This window comes from Geotrypetes seraphini, chromosome 12, assembly GCF_902459505.1.
Source record: "Geotrypetes seraphini chromosome 12, aGeoSer1.1, whole genome shotgun sequence".
NCBI lineage: Eukaryota > Metazoa > Chordata > Amphibia > Gymnophiona > Dermophiidae > Geotrypetes > Geotrypetes seraphini.
Window position 1 is genome coordinate 10,791,366 of NC_047095.1, and position 19,864 is coordinate 10,811,229.

The 19,864-nt window shown below is 38.1% G+C and overlaps 1 long non-coding RNA gene across 1 annotated transcript in view; it reads left to right on the forward strand.

Moving 5' to 3' along the window:
* Window positions 1-11,162, forward strand: part of LOC117346740 — a 486,900-nt gene extending 475,738 nt beyond the window's left edge. Inside the window, exon 3 of the long non-coding RNA XR_004536654.1 lies at window positions 10,206-11,162. This is a non-coding gene — a long non-coding RNA (uncharacterized LOC117346740). The remainder of the gene's footprint in view (window positions 1-10,205) is intronic.
* Window positions 11,163-19,864: the final 8,702 nt, after the last annotated feature.

Genomic DNA, 19,864 nt, shown 5'->3' on the forward strand with positions numbered 1-19,864 from the left:
ATTCAGACTGCAAGAGTAATGCATTCCTCTTTCTTCTGATGTTAATTACTTTTCCTATTCAATTTCACTTACAGATTGAATATACTTCTTAGTTTTGCCTTCAGGAGACCAAAGCAATAGGCAGCATGGTGTTATGATAATAATGAATCTTTTTTAACTAGCTAGCTTCTAAAATATTTTAATGAATTTTATAAAGCTTTAATATTTCAGATCTATCATTAAGAAGATAAAGGATGTAGAGATATTTCATTAAATTCAGGGTCATGCATTTGGGTAGCAAAAAAACCAAGGGAGCAGTACAGAATAGGGGTAAAGTCTTTTTGTGCACAATAGAAGAGAAAAAAACCTGGGGCTGATTATGTTATGTTTGCAAAATATAACTAAAGCATCAGAAGAAGCCAGAAGGATGCTTTAGTGCTTCAGGAGATGAATGATCATTAAGCAAAAAGGAGGTGATAGTACCTCTGTAGCTCCCTTTATAAGTCAGCAGCAAAAGAAACCCAACAGTTTCACAGTAAAAAGGAGAAACCTAAAACAAGAAGGAAGACACTAAGGAAAAGATGTTCTTGATGTAGGTATTTATTCAATCCAATGCATGAAAAGTACACAATAATGCACATATGACCACATAGACAGTTTGATGGTGTGGACCCAACATGTATTCATATCACAAAGTACATATGAACCTTAAATTATGAAATGAGTGAAAGGTGAATGAGGATGAAGAAAGCTGAATGAGGATGAGAATGGATAAATGGAACGAACGTGTGTGTAAATGAGAAAATGTGACTTAAGTGGATGAACCAATAGAGTAAATAGTCATGAAAAACTATGTACATGAATGGGAAATAGGGTAAATAATTGAAAAAAATGTCTTGATGTGCCAAATAATACCGTATCATACGATAAAGCCACCGGATTTTCCAATAAATTATTTACTTGACTCCAAATGGATTCCCAAAAACTGTGTATCAATGGACAATAGAATAGTAAACGATCTAATGTCCCAGCTTCAAGGTGACAATGCCAGCATCTATTCGACTTAGAACTGTCTAATTTTTGCAAACGAACTGGAGTCCAGAACACTATGAAACAAGAAAAACCAAGTTTGTCTCATAGATGCCGACAACGTACATCTCATCCTCCAAATCCAGATTCGTAGCCATTAAGACGCATTAATCTGATCTCAATGCTCCAAATGTCATGAAGACCCGTTTTTGGTTTTTATTCAAATACTGTCTAATAATACTAAATTACTACTTATCATGATAGGGGTTGCCATACAGCACATTACAAAAAATTGGAAAAATTGGGATCGGCTAAGTTACAGTTTCTGGTGGAATTCTTTATGCCATAACTTTAGAATGGAAGTGCTATAGCTATTCATCAGGGCATTTTAAGAAATTTGAGGATGTTTGGGAGCCATTAACTAATTACTGTAAAGAATGAATATTACTTTTTTTCCAAGAAGAAGTGGGGTGGGGATGATTCATTGGCTTTTTTTTTTAATAATTGAAGTTAATTGTATGGGTATTAGGGGGTGGAATATTAGATTTGAATTAGTTTCTGATAGAATCTTAAAGTATAAACTGTTTTTATCTTGTATTGCACTTATTGAAAGTTTGAAAAATGAATAAAGATTAAAACATAAGAACATAAGAACTGCCATCTCCGGATCAGACCCATGGTCCATCGAGTCCGGCGATCCGCACACGCGGAGGCCCAGTCAGGTATACACCTGATGTAGTTTTAGTCACCCATATCCCTCTATGCCTCTCGTAAGGAGATGTGCATCTAATTTGCCTTTGAATCCTAGCACAGTGGATTCCTTAATAACCTCCTTTGGGAGAGCATTCCAGGCGTCTACCACTCGCTGTGTAAAGCAGAACTTCCTGGCATTCGTCCTGGACTTGTCCCCCCTTAGCTTCAAACCATGTCCTCTTGTCCGTGTCGCGTTGGACAATGTAAATAATTTATTTTCCTGCTCTATTTTATCGATGCCTTTCAGCATTTTGAACGTCTCGATCATGTCCCCTCGCAGCCTCCTCTTCTCAAGGGAGAACAGTCCCAGTTTCTTGAGTCGTTCCTCATATTCCAAGAAGAAATGAAAAAAGAAGAAAGAAAGAAAATGTCTTAGAGACAAATATAAATGATAATACATACTATAACTATGTGGGTGTACTGTTGAGAGGCACAAATGTGGATGAGAAGCAAAATGAGTTTGTAAGACCTTCAGACAAATTAATAAAATAATCAATAAAGAAAAAGTACATGATAAATATGGGTAAAACTAAAGCCATGGAAAGATGGTTATTATGCATATAAAAAATCAATTTAGGTGAAATGTGAGGAGTGAAATTAAAAACTCAAAGACTCGCACTTCACATTTCACTTTTACACAAAGCTCTGTTTTGTTTTGTTTTTAACGTGCATGTCTTTTCTTTTTTGACTTTTTTTTTTTACGGTGTACGTTGTCTTTATTTTCTCTTCCAGTCAGATGGAGATGACATGAATGACAGAAGATGCTTGGAGGAAAAAAACTGCGGCACTGAGAATGTGATTTTGTATATGTTTGATGGATGGGGATACAATGGGTTTATTTGGTGGTATTATAGGGGCCCTTTTACTTAAGGGCACGAAGCCTTTAACACATGTTTAGCATGTGAAAACAGGGTACTGCACAAAGCACTAAATCATTGTGCAATATTTTCCCTGTTTCCATGTGCTAAGCTATCTGGTAATAATTTGTTTAGAATTTTCCTCTGAAAGAGCATGGCATGGGTAGGGAATGGGCATTTCTGTGTTAACTAGCTTTTGTGTAATGATTAACATGTGCAACTAGGTAATACAGAGTTAACGAGGGAACACTTGTTGCCTCCTAAATTAGGAGGTAGAACATGCTCCCGCAGTTAATTTTTGCAGGTTCTGTATCCTATGCCCTAAAACATGCCACATTAAATCTGGGCTCAACACGCTATAAAATTCCATGTTACTGCACTCTAAGGGCTCCTTTAATCAAGCTGCGGTAGGCGGTTAACACGCGGAATACTGCGCGTTCAACCACCTGCCACGCTAGTCGCTAACGCCTCCATTGACGAGGCATTAATTTTTTGGTGTGCCGCGGGAGTTAGCGCGTGATGAAATGTCCGACGCGCTAACCCCCATAGCGCACCTTGATAAAAGGAGCCCTAAGTACAGATTTTAGACCACTGTAATACCAGCGCCCCATAAGTAGATGGCCAAACCAGTAGACGTGCTGAGGACCACTGTAGAAGTTTGCAAGCAAAATCAAGCTTGTTTTATTTACCTCCTCTTTTGCAAAGGTGCGCTATGCTTTTTAGCGCACGCTAAATATTATTGCGTGCTAAACATACGCTAAACACTAACGCGTGCATGTTATCCTATGGACGTGTTAGCGGTTAACGCATGCACTGATTCAGCACGCGCTAAATCTGTGCTAAAACTTTAGCGCGCCTTTGTAAAAGAGGGCCTTAGTTTCAGGTGTTTGTAGCTTTTGTTTTGGGTTTTTTTTTTTTTAAATACATTTTTGTTTTGTTTTACTTTTAAATATTTTTGTTTCAAAGCAGTTTTATTAATTAAAAGGTGGCTGGACTAGAATCACTTGAGTTAGAGTCTTGTTTCCTTTGTTATTATTGGGAAATGTATAATTTCTAAAAGGAAACCCAAAAGAATATGGCACAAGAAAAATAAGTCTTTAGAGCAGTTCTAGGAGGGAGACAATGGGACACTTCCTATGTGTTTAAACAAGTCCATGATAGCAAGTTGAGTTTTGGAACAAAATCAGCACAATTTTCAAATCCCTGTTGAAAACTGCTCCCCTCAATGCAGGGGAAACATAAATGGCCATGCTGTTAGCCATGGAGAGAGATCAGAGGAGGAAAAGTCTACATGGCTTTCATTTAGAAAGTCTCATACAAATTTTAGATATGTTTGCACCTGCTTCAAAGCTGGTATCGCATACGAATGTTACATTTATTTATTTATTAACTGCTCATCTCCCAGATCCAACTGGGCCAAACCCATTTTCCGCCACAAGCGGTGACAGCCTCGAGCTTGTCACCGCTCCCCCACCTCATAAGCTGCGGCCAACATCTTTAAAACAAGTCTCCAACAAATCCTAAAGAGTACCCCAATAAAATTGGCTAAACTTATGCCTGAAAAGTAGACAGCATCAGGACAATAATGTTTAAGGAAAACAGCTGCAACAAACTCATGAGAAACCACTCTAAACCCCCAAAAGCTATCCGTAACTCCATTTATGCAACCACTCAATAGCAACCATGTCCCAGTCCTCCTTAAACACTCAATAGAGGACCAAACAAAACAAAAGGGGTGGGGGCATTAGGGAAAACACAGACAGCAGACAACAGATCCCGCCTCAGGGGCAATATGAAATCCTCTCCTTTTGCTGAACAAATGTCACAACCCATCAAAAGAATCAGAAGTGAAACAGAATAGGAGATTAGGAAATTGTATTTGCTGGAAAAGGATTAGCAAGAGTCATTCCCAACAAATGCTCCATACACCTAACCATAAAATCTATAGTCCATGCCCCACGGGACTCAGAAACAGCTAAGACAATCCTCCCCAGCCCACTAGAATGGTACACAAGGTACTGTGTCAACTGAATAAAGGAATGGAAAACAAAATAGTGTCCAAATAAGCATATAATAGAACAAGAATGAATGGAGCACTAGTGGTGTATATAACGTGATTTAAATCAAGGGAAAAAAGACCTCAAAATACCCCTAAAATGTGATCAATAAAGTCACAAGTAATTCGGGGTTAGGTATCATCACCGGTCAAAAACCCTTGAAAAATTTTTTAAATATTTTTCTTGCTTTCGATTAATTTTTAGTGTTTTAAAATATTTTCTCTGTTTATATAAATTATTTTTTCTATTTATATAAATGTAGTGTATATCTGTTTCATATTTGTATTTTTCTTCTCTGAACAAGTGAGCATATAAATAACCAGCAACTTATTGGTTCAATACCAAAATAATCATTATGCTTATGTTTGAATACTAATAAGCACTTATCTTTGATAACCCAACGGGGGCCCAGTCCGTTTCGCACTGATGGGCTTCTTCAGGGGTAATGAAAAAGGCTTATAAATTGCCAGTAGGTTTTCCACTTTGCTCGAAGATCTTTAAACAGAAGAAAAATATATAAGAATATACATTATATACTATATTATACTGAATAAATCATTAATGAAAAACATTAAGCACCCAATATACTGTTATTGAAACATTGATTTGATTTATAATTTTATATGTGAATTTTCTTTATTTATATCATGTTTATCATTAAAGTATTTTGTCTATGAATTTTAATGTGTCTTGGTTAAATCAATGAAACTTTTAGTTGCAATTGATTTAGATGTTGCAAAAAAGACTGCCAGTACTGAGTTTGTTTGTAACAATTTAAGGGTGTCTCTGACAAAGGACTGTATCCATGAATTAAATGTGTTTTGGATGTTACAAATGTGGCTACAAACTTAATTGCTGGTTTTCAACAATCGTTTATGTTGAAAACTCCTGACCACAATGAATGCTGAAGATCTCTTCAAATTTTTATAATTTTTAAACAAACGTCAGTGCTTTCATTCTAGTCATTTAACAATAATATAATACTTGCCATTAGTGAGACTTTCATGAACGTCACAAAGAATTATATGAAGTGGATAAAATGGCGCCCGTGTTTAAACAGAACGCTATGAATTTGTTAGCCAATCAAAACAATGGATACAAAACTACTCTATTTTTTATTATTAAAGTATTGATGAATGTGTAATAACTCTTTGTGTGTACAATGATTTGAATATTTGAATGTTTAAATGCGTCCTCGTTCAATCAGAGTTAGATACCGTTAAGCCGACTTTAAATTTTACCGGTAACAAAATGTTCTGAACTGTGGCTACAAGCTCCGTTACTTTTTGAATGTATTAAAGTTTATACAGATTAGTTATCCACAATAATACTGGAAAAAACTTAAAACTTGATAATATTTAAATAAAAAGCAGTAATATATAATCTAACCGCTAAACAGCTCAAGAATACTTGCCGAGAGAGACTTTCATCAACTCCTCGCCGCATTTTAGAAAAACAAAATGGCGATCGTATTTAAACCGAACGCTGTGAGCTTATTGGCCAATTGGAACATGCAAACAAAACTGATTTGTTTTGAGGCTTTATTTATGTATCGACTCCAAAATATTCACGCATGTATCCAGAAACTGTTCTGTGTAACAGCAACATCAACCCTCAAACATACAAATTCACCCAAAGTACACAATGGTTAATTGCTGCAAAACCCACAAACAAACACAGAATATCAAAAATCGCTGACCGTGACTTTGTTACATATCTAACCAAACTGTTGTGCCTGAAATGTAACATTCAAATTTGGACACTAAAATTACCATGCCTTGCAAAAAAGTTTTTTCTTTCCACAATGATGTGTGTAGACATTTAAAAGCAATTGTTCAACCAAGAGAACATAAAATTTGGTCAAAAGTAGAATTAAAAAAAACACTTTCTAAAAGAAAGCATGCCATTCTATTTGACTGTTTAATCCATTAGGTTGCATGGGCATACAATAAGATAAACCACGTGTGTGCTATTACAATTGCTGAAAAAATTAATCTTATATTGTTTAGAATCAAACGGATGTACGTAGGCAAGACTATTAGAAGTTTGAAAATCAGATTGAATGAACATCGGTCAAATCTTAAAAGAACTAAAATTGAAGCCCCCATTGTAGCCCATTGCAATGAATTTCAACACAAATTCCACCATCTTAAATGCTGGGTTATTGATCAAGTTCCAAAATCCAACAGAGGGGGCGATCGTAACAAGCTTTTATTAAGAAGAGAACAATTTTGGATCTCGAGACTTCATTCACTTGAACCTAATGGATTAAACAGTCAAATAGAATGGCATGCTTTCTTTTAAAAAGTGTTTTTTTTAATTCTACATTGGAATGTAAAGCCTACAATTTAGGGTATCTACATTCAGCCAGATACTTTATTGGAATTTATTTTGAATATATGGCTTCACACATTTCAAACACAATGTTTGAATATTTGTTATTCAGATTATCAAGATTCAATTAGATTCCATGTTTTTGGTGCATGTTAGAATGATAGTGCCAACTTTTGACCAAATTTTATGTTCTCTTGGTTGAACAATTGCTTTTAAATGTCTACACACATCATTGTGGAAAGAAAAAACTTTTTTGCAAGGCATGGTAATTTTAGTGTCCAAATTTGAATGTTACATTTCAGGCACAACAGTTTGGTTAGATATGTAACAAAGTCACGGTCAGCGATTTTTGATATTCTGTGTTTGTTTGTGGGTTTTGCAGCAATTAACCATTGTGTACTTTGGGTGAATTTGTATGTTTGAGGGTTGATGTTGCTGTTACACAGAACAGTTTCTGGATACATGCGTGAATATTTTGGAGTCGATACATAAATAAAGCCTCAAAACAAATCAGTTTTGTTTGCATGTTCCAATTGGCCAATAAGCTCACAGCGTTCGGTTTTAAATACGATCGCCATTTTGTTTTTCTAAAATGCGGCGAGGAGTTGATGAAAGTCTCTCTCGGCAAGTATTCTTGAGCTGTTTAGCGGTTAGATTATATATTACTGCTTTTTATTTAAATATTATCAAGTTTTAAGTTTTTTCCAGTATTAATGTGGATAACTAATCTGTATAAACTTTAATACATTCAAAAAGTAACGGAGCTTGTAGCCACAGTTCAGAACATTTTGTTACCGGTAAAATTTAAAGTCGGCTTAACGGTATCTAACTCTGATTGAACGAGGACGCATTTAAACATTCAAATATTCAAATCATTGTACACACAAAGAGTTATTACACATTCATCAATACTTTAATAATAAAAAATAGAGTAGTTTTGTATCCATTGTTTTGATTGGCTAACAAATTCATAGCGTTCTGTTTAAACACGGGCGCCATTTTATCCACTTCATATAATTCTTTGTGACGTTCATGAAAGTCTCACTAATGGCAAGTATTATATTATTGTTAAATGACTAGAATGAAAGCACTGACGTTTGTTTAAAAATTATAAAAATTTGAAGAGATCTTCAGCATTCATTGTGGTCAGGAGTTTTCAACATAAACGATTGTTGAAAACCAGCAATTAAGTTTGTAGCCACATTTGTAACATCCAAAACACATTTAATTCATGGATACAGTCCTTTGTCAGAGACACCCTTAAATTGTTACAAACAAACACAGTACTGGCAGTCTTTTTTGCAATATCTAAATCAATTGCAACTAAAAGTTTCATTGATTTAACCAAGACACATTAAAATTCATAGACAAAATACTTTAATGATAAACATGATATAAATAAAGAAAATTCACATATAAAATTATAAATCAAATCAATGTTTCAATAACAGTATATTGGGTGCTTAATGTTTTTCATTAATGATTTATTCAGTATAATATAGTATATAATGTATATTCTTATATATTTTTCTTCTGTTTAAAGATCTTCGAGCAAAGTGGAAAACCTACTGGCAATTTATAAGCCTTTTTCATTACCCCTGAAGAAGCCCATCAGTGCGAAACGGACTGGGCCCCCGTTGGGTTATCAAAGATAAGTGCTTATTAGTATTCAAACATAAGCATAATGATTATTTTGGTATTGAACCAATAAGTTGCTGGTTATTTATATGCTCACTTGTTCAGAGAAGAAAAATACAAATATGAAACAGATATACACTACATTTATATAAATAGAAAAAATAATTTATATAAACAGAGAAAATATTTTAAAACACTAAAAATTAATCGAAAGCAAGAAAAATATTTAAAAAATTTTTCAAGGGTTTTTGACCGGTGATGATACCTAACCCCGAATTACTTGTGACTTTATTGATCACATTTTAGGGGTATTTTGAGGTCTTTTTTCCCTTGATTTAAATCACGTTATATACACCACTAGTGCTCCATTCATTCTTGTTCTACACAAGGTACTGCACATTCCCGTTACTCCACACACACGTACAAAAGAATCCAAATTCCTGATCCTTCTAAGCAGGTGACCAGGGAATAGTCAACCCAACATCTCCAAACAGCTACCCCTTGAACACAATAGCAAGTTGAGAAGGTGCCAGCTCATCATATGTACATAGGCATATTAGACCTGACACCTGCCTCCTGACTGGATTTTCTAGAAGAAAACTGTTCACCTCATATTCAGATAAAATTAGGCTCTTTGTTAACTGACAAGCATACTGTTCTAGAGGAGTTTTGAGGCAGGGTTATGCTAGGAGAGATACCTGAACAAAAAAAAAAAAGAGGTACCACTCTCCACATATATTTTCCTTTTATAAATTGCTGTAAAGTTGTACGAAATTTTTTTCATTTGAAGAGGACTGAACATGTGACGGAATATTATGGGGAGTTATATTGGCTAATACTAGAAGATCGTATCCGTTGCAAACTGCTGGTGATGATTTATTTGTGTGTCTATGGTTTGGCACCAGCATGTCTGATAGGTGCTATTCAATCTTATGACCCATTACCAAAATTGCATTCTGGCAACCGTGCTGAATTGTTCGTTCCTTCTGTCAAGAGTTTGAGATTGAATATATCACGTGCAAGTATGTTATCTTGTATGGGCCCTCAGGAATGGAACCCAGTACCTATGTATGTTCGACAGCAGGAGAATGTTGGTGTTTTTAAGAAGTTATTGAAGAGACATTTGTTTTGCAGTATGAGATATGGGAATTGATGATTTGTAAGGTCTAAGCGCTGGTCGCTTTTGTTTGGTTGTCAAATATTTATTGAGTGTATGTTTATGTTTTTATTGTGCATGTTCTATTTTGTGAACCACTCTGTAAAATGCGGGTTATGAATAAATAAAAAAAACAACCTAAAATAAAGCTCACAGAAAAAGTATCCATCAACTATACCCTAATGCAGGTAATTTTTTTAAAAAAAACCTCTCAAAATGACTGTGTGTGCGAGCATGTGTGTGTGTGTGTGTTGTGTATGTTTTATAGATAAATTTTCATAAATTTATGTCAAGGTAGTAGAAGAATAGGAATCCTACTGTAGATGAGTCTGACTGAATGGAAACAAAAAGGATTAATGTGTTTTAACATTACAACGTACTCCTCTCTCTTTTGCTTCCCAGATTTGCAGACATAACTCCAAACTGCTTTGCATACCAGACCTATGACAGTGGACCCGGGAGCTGTCATAGAATTGCAGAAATCAAAGCGGGGAAGGGATGTCATGATCCTGGAATTACTGCTACCCATGCCAATGACTGACCTATACCCTCAGATAACAACTAGCCAGGAAACTCTGCCAAGAGAAGGTTGCCTGCAGATGGTACCTCAATCACCTTGGTAGATTGCCAGGTTACTGGAATGAGGGTCTGGCTTGCAGGTGCAAAGATGTACTTGCCTCCTCTCCTGCTGTTTAAACCTTGAATATTTATGAGATAGATTGTACCTCCTTGCCCGCCTGTCATATCCATATAGTCCTATTATTGTGTTTTATAGCTAAATTCTTACACATGGTTGATCTATTTTGATGTTTAAAATGAATGGTGATATGCTAAATAAGTAAATGACATTACCCTAAGGTACTTAAATGGCTTGGAATATAACTTAGTGCAACCTTTTCATTTTGCATTGGAGCTTACCAGTTAGCCAATTCTGGCATATTAGATGGATTTGCCTCACTGATGATGAGTTTAAAGCTCAAGCATTCATTTTAAAGCAACAATTTTTACAGTGTGGTTACCCGACTCATGGTGAAAGAAGCATATCTGTGTGCTTGATATTGTGGCGGTCAAGGGAGACCTGACAACTGGTCAAGCCTCTCTGAGCAGACGCATGTGTCAATCCAAGTGGTCCTTTAGAGTGGCAAAGAAGTACCAAATCTGTTTCCTTGGATTACAGCTTTCCTCTGTATCAGCCAAAGTCTTTGGTGTGCAAACAAAAACGTAAACATCCAGCAAACGGTCCAAAATCTCAAATAAGCTTCTTCATAGTAGCATAAACCTTCCTTTCACTACAACAGTTCAGCGCTCATAAAGACATACACATTTCACTCAGCTTCACAATTCTGTCTCTTTGCTAAAGCTTTATCCATCAAAAAGAAGAATATTGTCCAATATAGGCCTTGATCAGGCCAGAGCCTGGGCTGCGCCCTATGCTTCCCTTGGCAAGCAATATACATTTTCTTTCTCTTATACTCTTCAGTTTGGTTTCCAAACACACAATCCAAGTAACACCTTGAATTATTCTTCCACTGAGCTTTCCACTATTTTAGCCCAGCAGAGAGGGAATGAACCACCCATTGACCTTGGTATTGTACTCCCTCCCAATTCCCTTTCAAGGTTTGCTATTGTCCTTTAAGACGTAGTTTGGCTTTCTCATTCAAAAAGGTTTGAATTAGAGAATGACACGGGGAAAAAAATTATTACCGTTCCTGCCCTGTCCCCGTGAGCTCATCTCCGTCCCACCCCCATGAGCTCAATCCCCGTCCCTGCATGCTCAGTCCCTGTCCCTGCCCCGTACCCGCGAGCTCAGTCCCCGACCCGCAAGCTCGGTTCCCGCCCCCACCCTGCAAACTGTCTCAAATAGCCTCAAAAAGTTATGATTTTATACTGAACTTATTTTATTAAAGTATAAAAACACACTATTCTGAACAATTGTCATTTTATAAACACAAATAATACCAAGTAAGGATCAACAAAACCTCTGTCTCCCATCCCTTTCACAAATATCCCCTCCACTATTGTGAAAACTAAACAAACCAAATTACTACAGAATGCTACATAGAAAAATCAAGCTAACAGAATACCACAATCACACATGACAGGAATAGTGTTAGGGGAGAGCAACTAGGGCAACTGCCCCCTGGTCAAAGAGAGAGCCCTAAGCCAGATGGAAGCTAAAGAAGCACAGCCTGGGCTTTGCGGTTCCCAATTATGTCTAATATCAGCTCTAGCAGGATACATATTTCAAATCTGAAATATTCTAATCACAAAATATAAAATAAATTAATTTTTTCTACCTTTTGTTGTCTAGTAATTTTATTCTTCAAATCACATTGGTCTCAGCTTTGGTTTTGGGTTCCTTCTGTCTTCATCGTGGCAAGGCTGGCTCCTGAAAGTAAAATAGGTGCAATTTTATTTGCCACAGGAGCAATACTTTTCACAGCTTCCACGTGAAAGGTCTTGTTCCCGGTGAAAGGTCATGTCCCCATTTCCGCAGGGCGGTTAAAGATCTTGTCCCCATTCCTACAGTAAACCAGTTGCAAATGTCCCCATTCCTGAGGATTTACTGCGGTGACCTACGGTTTACCGCGGTAAACAATCCCCGTGTCTAAACTAAACTAAACCTTAAGTTTATATACCGCATCATCTCCACAGAAGTGGAGCTCGACACGATTTACAGGAATTAATAAAGAAAGGAACTCCAATGGAAAGAAGAAGGGCTAGGTAAAAAGGAAGGAAAGAGGGGACTTAGTTTAATGGAGAGGGAGGGAGTAGTTACATTTTGGAGAAAAGCCAAGTTTTCAAATGTTTTCTGAAGCGTTGGAGGGAGGTCGAACTCCGAAGATGGGCAGTAAAGCTGTTCCACAGCTCGGTGATCCTGAAGAGGAGGGATGTTCCAAGTTTTCCTGTATGGGATATGCCTTTTAAAGAGGGGAAGGATAGTTTGAATTTTTGAGTGGATCTGGTGGAGTTAGGATTCGAGGAGAGCCAAGATAGTGGAAAGAGGGGAGGAAGGATGCCGTGAAGAGATTTGAAGGCTAGATAGGCGCATTTGTAGTGAACCCCGAGGATGACTGGGAGCCAGTGAAGCTTAGACAGAAGCGGGGAGACATGGTCGAATTTGCTTTTTGCGAAGATTAGTTTAGCTGCGGTGTTCTGAATCCGCTGAAGTCTGAGAAGACTTTTCTTTGTTAGGCTTAGGTAGATGGAGTTGCAGTAATCTAGTCTGGATAGAATAATGGATTGAACGAGGACAGCAAAATGTTGTTGGTGGAAGCAGGATCTGACTTTTCTTAGCATGTGAAGATTGAAAAAGCATTTTTTTACTAGGGAGTTGATGTGGTCGTTGAAGGACAATGTAGAGTCGATGATGATTCCCAGAACTTTGCTAGAGTGCTCAAGCTGCAGATTGGTGCCAGAGGATAGTGGTATGAGGGTGGGTAGCTGATCTAATTTTGGGCCGAGCCAAAGTAGTTTTGTTTTGGTCTCATTTAGTTTCATTTGAACAGTGAGAGCCCAGGATTGGAGATTTGTTATACAAGATTAGATGTTATCAGAGAGGTTGGTGAGGTTAGAGTCGGTCTCAAGAAGGACAAGGATGTCGTCGGCGTAGGTGTAAAGTGTCTCCGAGGTGGATAGTTGGAGGAGTTTCAGGGAGGACATATAAACATTGAAAAGAATCGGGGATAGAGGTGAACCCTGAGGAACTCCGAAGATCGGTTTCCAAGGGGAGGATGATGTGCCATTCATATTAACGAAGTAGGAGTGGGAACGTAAGAATTATGAGAACCAATCTAAGACTGTCATTCTCTAGTTTGAATGTTAAACACTGTTCTGTAGCTACTGCATTGCACAAGTCCCAAACAAGTCACAGCTTTGGCTACAGTCTCAACACATCATATAATTCTTTTAGTGCTCGCAGCTTGCTTCAGTTTATCAGTAGCTCTATTAACATGGCACAAAACACAGACTGAGCTTTAGAAGCTTGTTACTCACACTAGCTGATTATTTATCCTTCATTCAGGCATTTGACTCATAGGCCATGTCTTCTACTTCAGGCACTTCATAATAAATCTCTAAACTGCTCTTGTGTTCCCCTATGTGTTCCCCTATATTGGAATCTTCCCCAGAACAAATAGATAACTGTTCCAATTCAATGTAGTTCAAACCTTGCTGTGAAAACTCTCTGGCCTCACTTATCCCCTCTTCTACAAAGCCGCACGGTAACGGTCCCGAAGCCCATAGAGATTTAAAGGGCTTCGGGGCTGTTGCTGCGTGGCAGCCACTAGCGTGGCTTTGTAGAAGAGGGGGTTAGTTTCTTTAGTGAGCTTGACCTTGGTGTAGAAATTGGCTTACCTCCTGTGTTCCCACCAGCTATGTGGTTTGTGTAGCTTCCCCCTCTGCCTGAGGCTTAGTCTGTTTAAACACCCTCCCAGATGTGCTATGACCTCTGATTGGGTAGGGCATTCTCAAGCTTGAGGTGTGGGCAGAAACTATTTGCTGATTTGCATAGGGTATTCCTTATCCTATTTCTTTCCTTCTTGGAACTCCTATTGGGGTTTGGAGTCATGAAGCTTTCTCTAGAACCCCAGTGTCATGTTTGGGAAAGGATAAATAGGTCCTTGGGTCTATTACCCTTCTTTCTTGTGGCTGTTGTAGTTTACTAGGAACATGCTGTAGGCTGAGGCTTGTTCACCTTGGGTTTTGGAACTGGGACAGGGACTACATTCTTCAACATGTGCTTTGCACTGGGCACTACTGTGCTTCCTGACTTTTCCCTGCCACATTAATCTAATCTAATCTAATCTTTGGTTTATATACCGGGTCATCTCCCAGTGGAGCTCAACTCGGTTCACATATAATTAAGACTAGAGTACATAGCAGAAAACATAGGAGAAGGAAGAACTAGTTAAAAGCTAAAGTACATAATAAAAGTATAAGAAAAATAACTATAATATTATCATTTCATTGAGACTGTAGTTAAACCATTTAAAAATTGTGAGTACAACAAAGTTTTCAGGAATTTATGAAATAATTGCAGCTGACCTAAAAGCCTAATAGAGTCAGGAAGTTTATTCCAGATCTCTACAAACTTGAAAACAAAAGATCTTTGCTACTGAAATATAGCCGAGTCAAATGATATATTGACATTTATCGTACCATAAACTCAATTGTCTATGGAAAATCATGAATCTTGTTCCTGCATAATCCCAATAGCCTATTTTTTGCATTCCAAAGAACATTGGTGAGATAGTGTGTAACCACATTACTAAATCCACATTGGAGTCTTAGAGGAGAGAGAACCGCTCTAGTTGTGGTCATTGTCGGTGATTTTGCTATGACAGGTAGAGAATGGACAGCTCCTAAATCTGGAGTTAAGTATGTGACCAATTAACTTTCTTCTTGCAATACTCAGTTTGCAATCTACATGATACAGTACCCTTGCAGTTTATTTTATATTGGTAGAACGTCTTGTTTGGTAGAATTGAGATTAACAGAACACAACTGGCACATTCAAACAGGGCAGGAGTCTGCACCTCTTGTTAGTCACTGGGCTGGCTCATAATTATTCACATTGTAAAGGGGGGGGGGAAGTAGTTAATAAAAGTCTGTTCATGTCCAAAAATATATATCTCCCAAAATATTATCACAGCATTGAAATCATTGTTCAAAAAAATAGAAAAATATTTAGTTATTTTGAACAATAATTTTGTCTAAGCAAAGGAACAAATCACTATACATCTTCTATAATTGCTGCTTTTAACAAAAAAGTAGAACACCATCTGTTCTCAACAAAGCGCCTTGTTTTGCTATTAGGGCTTCTGCAGAAGGAATACTTTCTAGTTTAAAAAAAAGCAATAACAAATTGTATTTCAGAGACATAAAGCTTTTTCATAAATGTGTAGGACAACCGATTGCATACATATTGTAATTCAGGGAGAGACCATATGCACCATGAACCGCATTGAATTTGCCATGGGTTCATTAAACAAACACTCACCTAATACATATTCCCATGGATTATGTATAGATTGCTCAAATGTGAATGCAAATTCTAGATCTACACGTTAAATGTATTTATTAATTAGGTGCTAACAATCAATTATTGGAGTTAAGCACTTAATTGGCAGTAATTATTTTTTTAATTTAGATTTCTATCCCATCCTCCCAACAGCTCAGAACGGATTACAAAAGAACATTCACAGTGTAGGGAGAGGACATGAAACTAAAGACAGGGACTACAGAGGAGAAAAGAACTAAAAAAGGAAGAAAGGATACCGATAGAAGTATACAAAGGGACAGTGTCCTAAGTATAAAGGGACAAGAGGTTAAAGTGACTTAAGTGTAGATCTGCCTTATATCTTATTCTATACATTTATACCTAAATTTCTTAACGTGCAGCTCAAAAGGGGGCATGGTCAGGGGAGTGGCAAGTATGGGTCTGGGGTATTGCCAGAAATTAGACACACCTAAATTCCATCAATTGGGTACAAGCATTTATACTAGCTATTGGCAGGAAAGAGGAAAGGGAAAGCAAGATGAGACTAGGCTCAGTGCCTATTGCCAACATATGTTAACTCTTAGCTGTGCCAATGAAAGTAAACATCTAAATTAACTTGTGCATGGCAGAATCATCTGGAGAAAGTGTTTTCTTCTAGAACAACAGCCATTGTGTTTTGGAAAACCCCTGAGGTAAGATATTAATCTCAACAGTTTGAGATGTCAAGGTTCGGCATGAGGCCTGGATGACTAAGAATTTATACATAAGGCCCTAATGGCCTTTGAGCTCAAGAGGTGTATGTGGATTGCAGTTTCCTTTTATAGGGTCAGTAGATTGATCTTTTGTCTAAAAATGCATGGCTGTGGCTGTCTACTTGTTTTTCCCCATGGCTGCTATTCTACTCTTGCCCCAGGATCTCTGGTTTACTCCTCTTTCTCTGTCACTCCCTCAACTTCATTTTCCTCTTCACTCATTTTCTCTCTTCCCTCAACTTCCTGTTTTTATCTTCTCTCTCCCCTCTAACATCTTCTATATTATTTCATACCTTCTCCCCATTGTCTTTTTTCTACAAATTCTTTCCGTTTCTGCATCCACATTTCCCCCACCCTGAAATCCACAATACATAATGTTAGCTGACATCTTTAAATACTATGGGGGCCTTTTAGAAAGCTGTGGTAAGCACTAACGCGGGTTACTGCAGTAAAAAAGAATATACCGCTAGGCATGCAAGGGGTTGTGCAAGGGGTGTCTAGGGGATAACATTTAGGGACAGGTTCTATAAATGGCACCTAACTGCACCTACATTATAGGCACCACTCGGCATGGTTGTCACTCAACCGCTAGGCGCTGTTTGTAGAATCACATCTAGCAGATGCAAGATTATGGCGGTATAGAAGAATAAAGTTATTATTATTATTTATTATTAATCTGCTTAGAAACTTACCAAAAGTGTAGCACAGAATGTTATAAATAAATAAATAGTCTTTTATAAAGGAAAGTAAGGGCCTGATTCTATAAATGGTTGACTGACAACCATGCCGAGTGGCACCTACATTGTAGGTGCTGGAAGGCGCCATTTATAGAATCAGGCCCTGAGGTCTGTATTCTCTATAGAGCGCCGATATCGGCAGCCACCTAAAAAATGGCTGCCAATCATATGTCAGTCATATAATGGCGCCCTAGAGAATTGTGCCCCTGCGAAACATAGGCACTGGAAATGTAGGCCAAGGTTTATTGGGCCTACATTTCTGGTGCCTATCTATGATGTAAATCGCACTTACATAAGCGCTTTATGGCACCTAATGCCACATACGGCATTAGCCATATCCAAAGTGGCATTAAGCACCATAAAGTGCCTATATAGGTCCGATTCCAGCGCCTTTTATTTAGACACCAGTAGGTGATTTTTTTTTTTTTTTTTTAAACATTTTTGCCATTTTTAAATGGAATTTCTTAATTTAGGTACTGGTAGGGCACCTACAGGTGTCTTTGTTTCAGCTCAGTTTATAGAATAGCTCCTGAGTGCCTACGTTCTTTAATAGGCTAAGCTTCTACCAGGTGTCTTCTGGGTACTTAAGTATAGCAGCCTAGTTCTAGAATTGCATCCACATACATGGTAATTTTACCACACTTTATTAAAAGAACCCACACGTGTTCTAAATAATCTTATCTAACTTTGCGCACTGAGCATCAAATTGTTCATAGAAGTTTATGAATTTGGAGGATAATGGCAATTCTATAATGAGTGCTAAAAACTAGGTGCCCGAAATCTGAGATAACATAAAAACATAAGCATTACCCCTGCCGGGTCAGACCAGGGCTCCATCGCGCCCACCAGTCCGCTCCTGCGGCGGCCCCCCAGGTCCAAGACCTGTAAGTGCTCCTTACCTAAGATGTTTATACCCTATTTACTTAATGTCCTGTAAGTAACCCTCTATCTGTACCCTGCTAACCCCTTCTCTTTCAAGAAGTCATCCAGTCCCTTTTTGAACCCCAATAATGTACTCTATCCTATCACCTCTCCTGGAAGTGCATTCCAGGTGTCAACCACCCTCTGAGTGAAGAAGAACCTCCTCCTAACGTTCGTTTTGAATCTGTCTCCTCTCAATTTTTCTGGATGACCTCTTGTTTTTGTTGCCCCGCTAGTCTGAAGAATCTGTTCCTCTCCACCTTCTCTATGCCCTTCATGATTTTATAAGTCTCTATCATGTCCCCTCTAAGTCTCCGCTTTTCCAGTGTAAAGAGCCCCAGCTTGTCCAACCTTTCGGCATATAAAAAGTTCTCCATGCCCTTTATCATCCTTGTTGCTCTCCTCTGGACCCTCTTGAGTATCGCCATATCTTTCTTAAGGTACGGCGATCAGAATTGGACGCAGTACTCCATATGCGGGCGCACCATCGCTCGATACATTGGCAGGATAACTTCCTTCGTTCTGGTAGTGATACCTTTTTTGATAATGCCTAACATTCTGTTTGCTTTCTTTGAGGCCGCTGCACATTGCGCTGCCGGCTTCATTGTTTTATCCACCAATACCTCCAGGTCTTTTTCTAGGTTGCCTTCTAGGGTAATATTCTATAAAGTCATGTAATCATCCAGAATCTGTTATAAATTAGAGCCTATTATAAATTGGCATTTGGCCACCAACATTTAGACGCTAATACTTACACAATCCCTCCAAATCTTATGCTACTGTCTGAAAAACAGTCATCAAGTGTTTGCATTTCCCAGCTCTCAGTCTACCTGTGAACAGAAAATTGTCCAAGTTGTGGATCATAATGCTAAGCCAGTCCTCTGTGTGGTAACCTAGTGTACACATGTGGCAAAAGCCTTGAAATACACACAAGCGATAGAACAGTCCATGGGGAGACAACATCTCTTCTTAAAAGGGAAATACTCTCTTCTCCTATTTGACAGGGCCTTTTAGGGCAAGACTATCTCCTATAGTTCTTTGGCTCCATGACATACTCAGGAGTAGGAGCTTCCCCTGTGGTCTCCAGGAGACAAAACACCAGCTTTCCCAGCCTGACAGCACTGTTCCCTTTAAGCCGAATAGGAGTCCTCCAATTGTATTGCTGCCCATGGATGGTGGTATTCAACAATGTGTTTTCAATTGCTAGGGCCAGGCAAGATCCCTAAAGTCCTGTAGAGCTTGTCTGTCCCTCATTCTCGAAGATGTGATAGTTGAACAGCACCTCTCCCCCTCCCTGGCAGAATGTTAGGTGAAGGACTCCAGCTCAACCTAGAGAGAACAGTGCCTGACAGGAACTTGAGCTGTCACACTACCCACTGACTACTTGTTAATGCCAGTTACTGGTCCATGTGCAAAACCTAGTGCCTAATTTTAGGCAACCTTATTTGTATCTTATTTGTTGTTGGCAGTAATTTCAAAACTTACCATACCCATAGGCATTTATATGTCTATAAAATAGACTGGAAACAAGGCTGAAGTCCTTCAAATGCCAACAAACGTTGTCAAATTCCCATTCGGCCCACACAGTGATATTTCTCGAGGAGGAGTATAAGAATTATCTGACCATTGGGACAACAAGGAAGTGCCTGA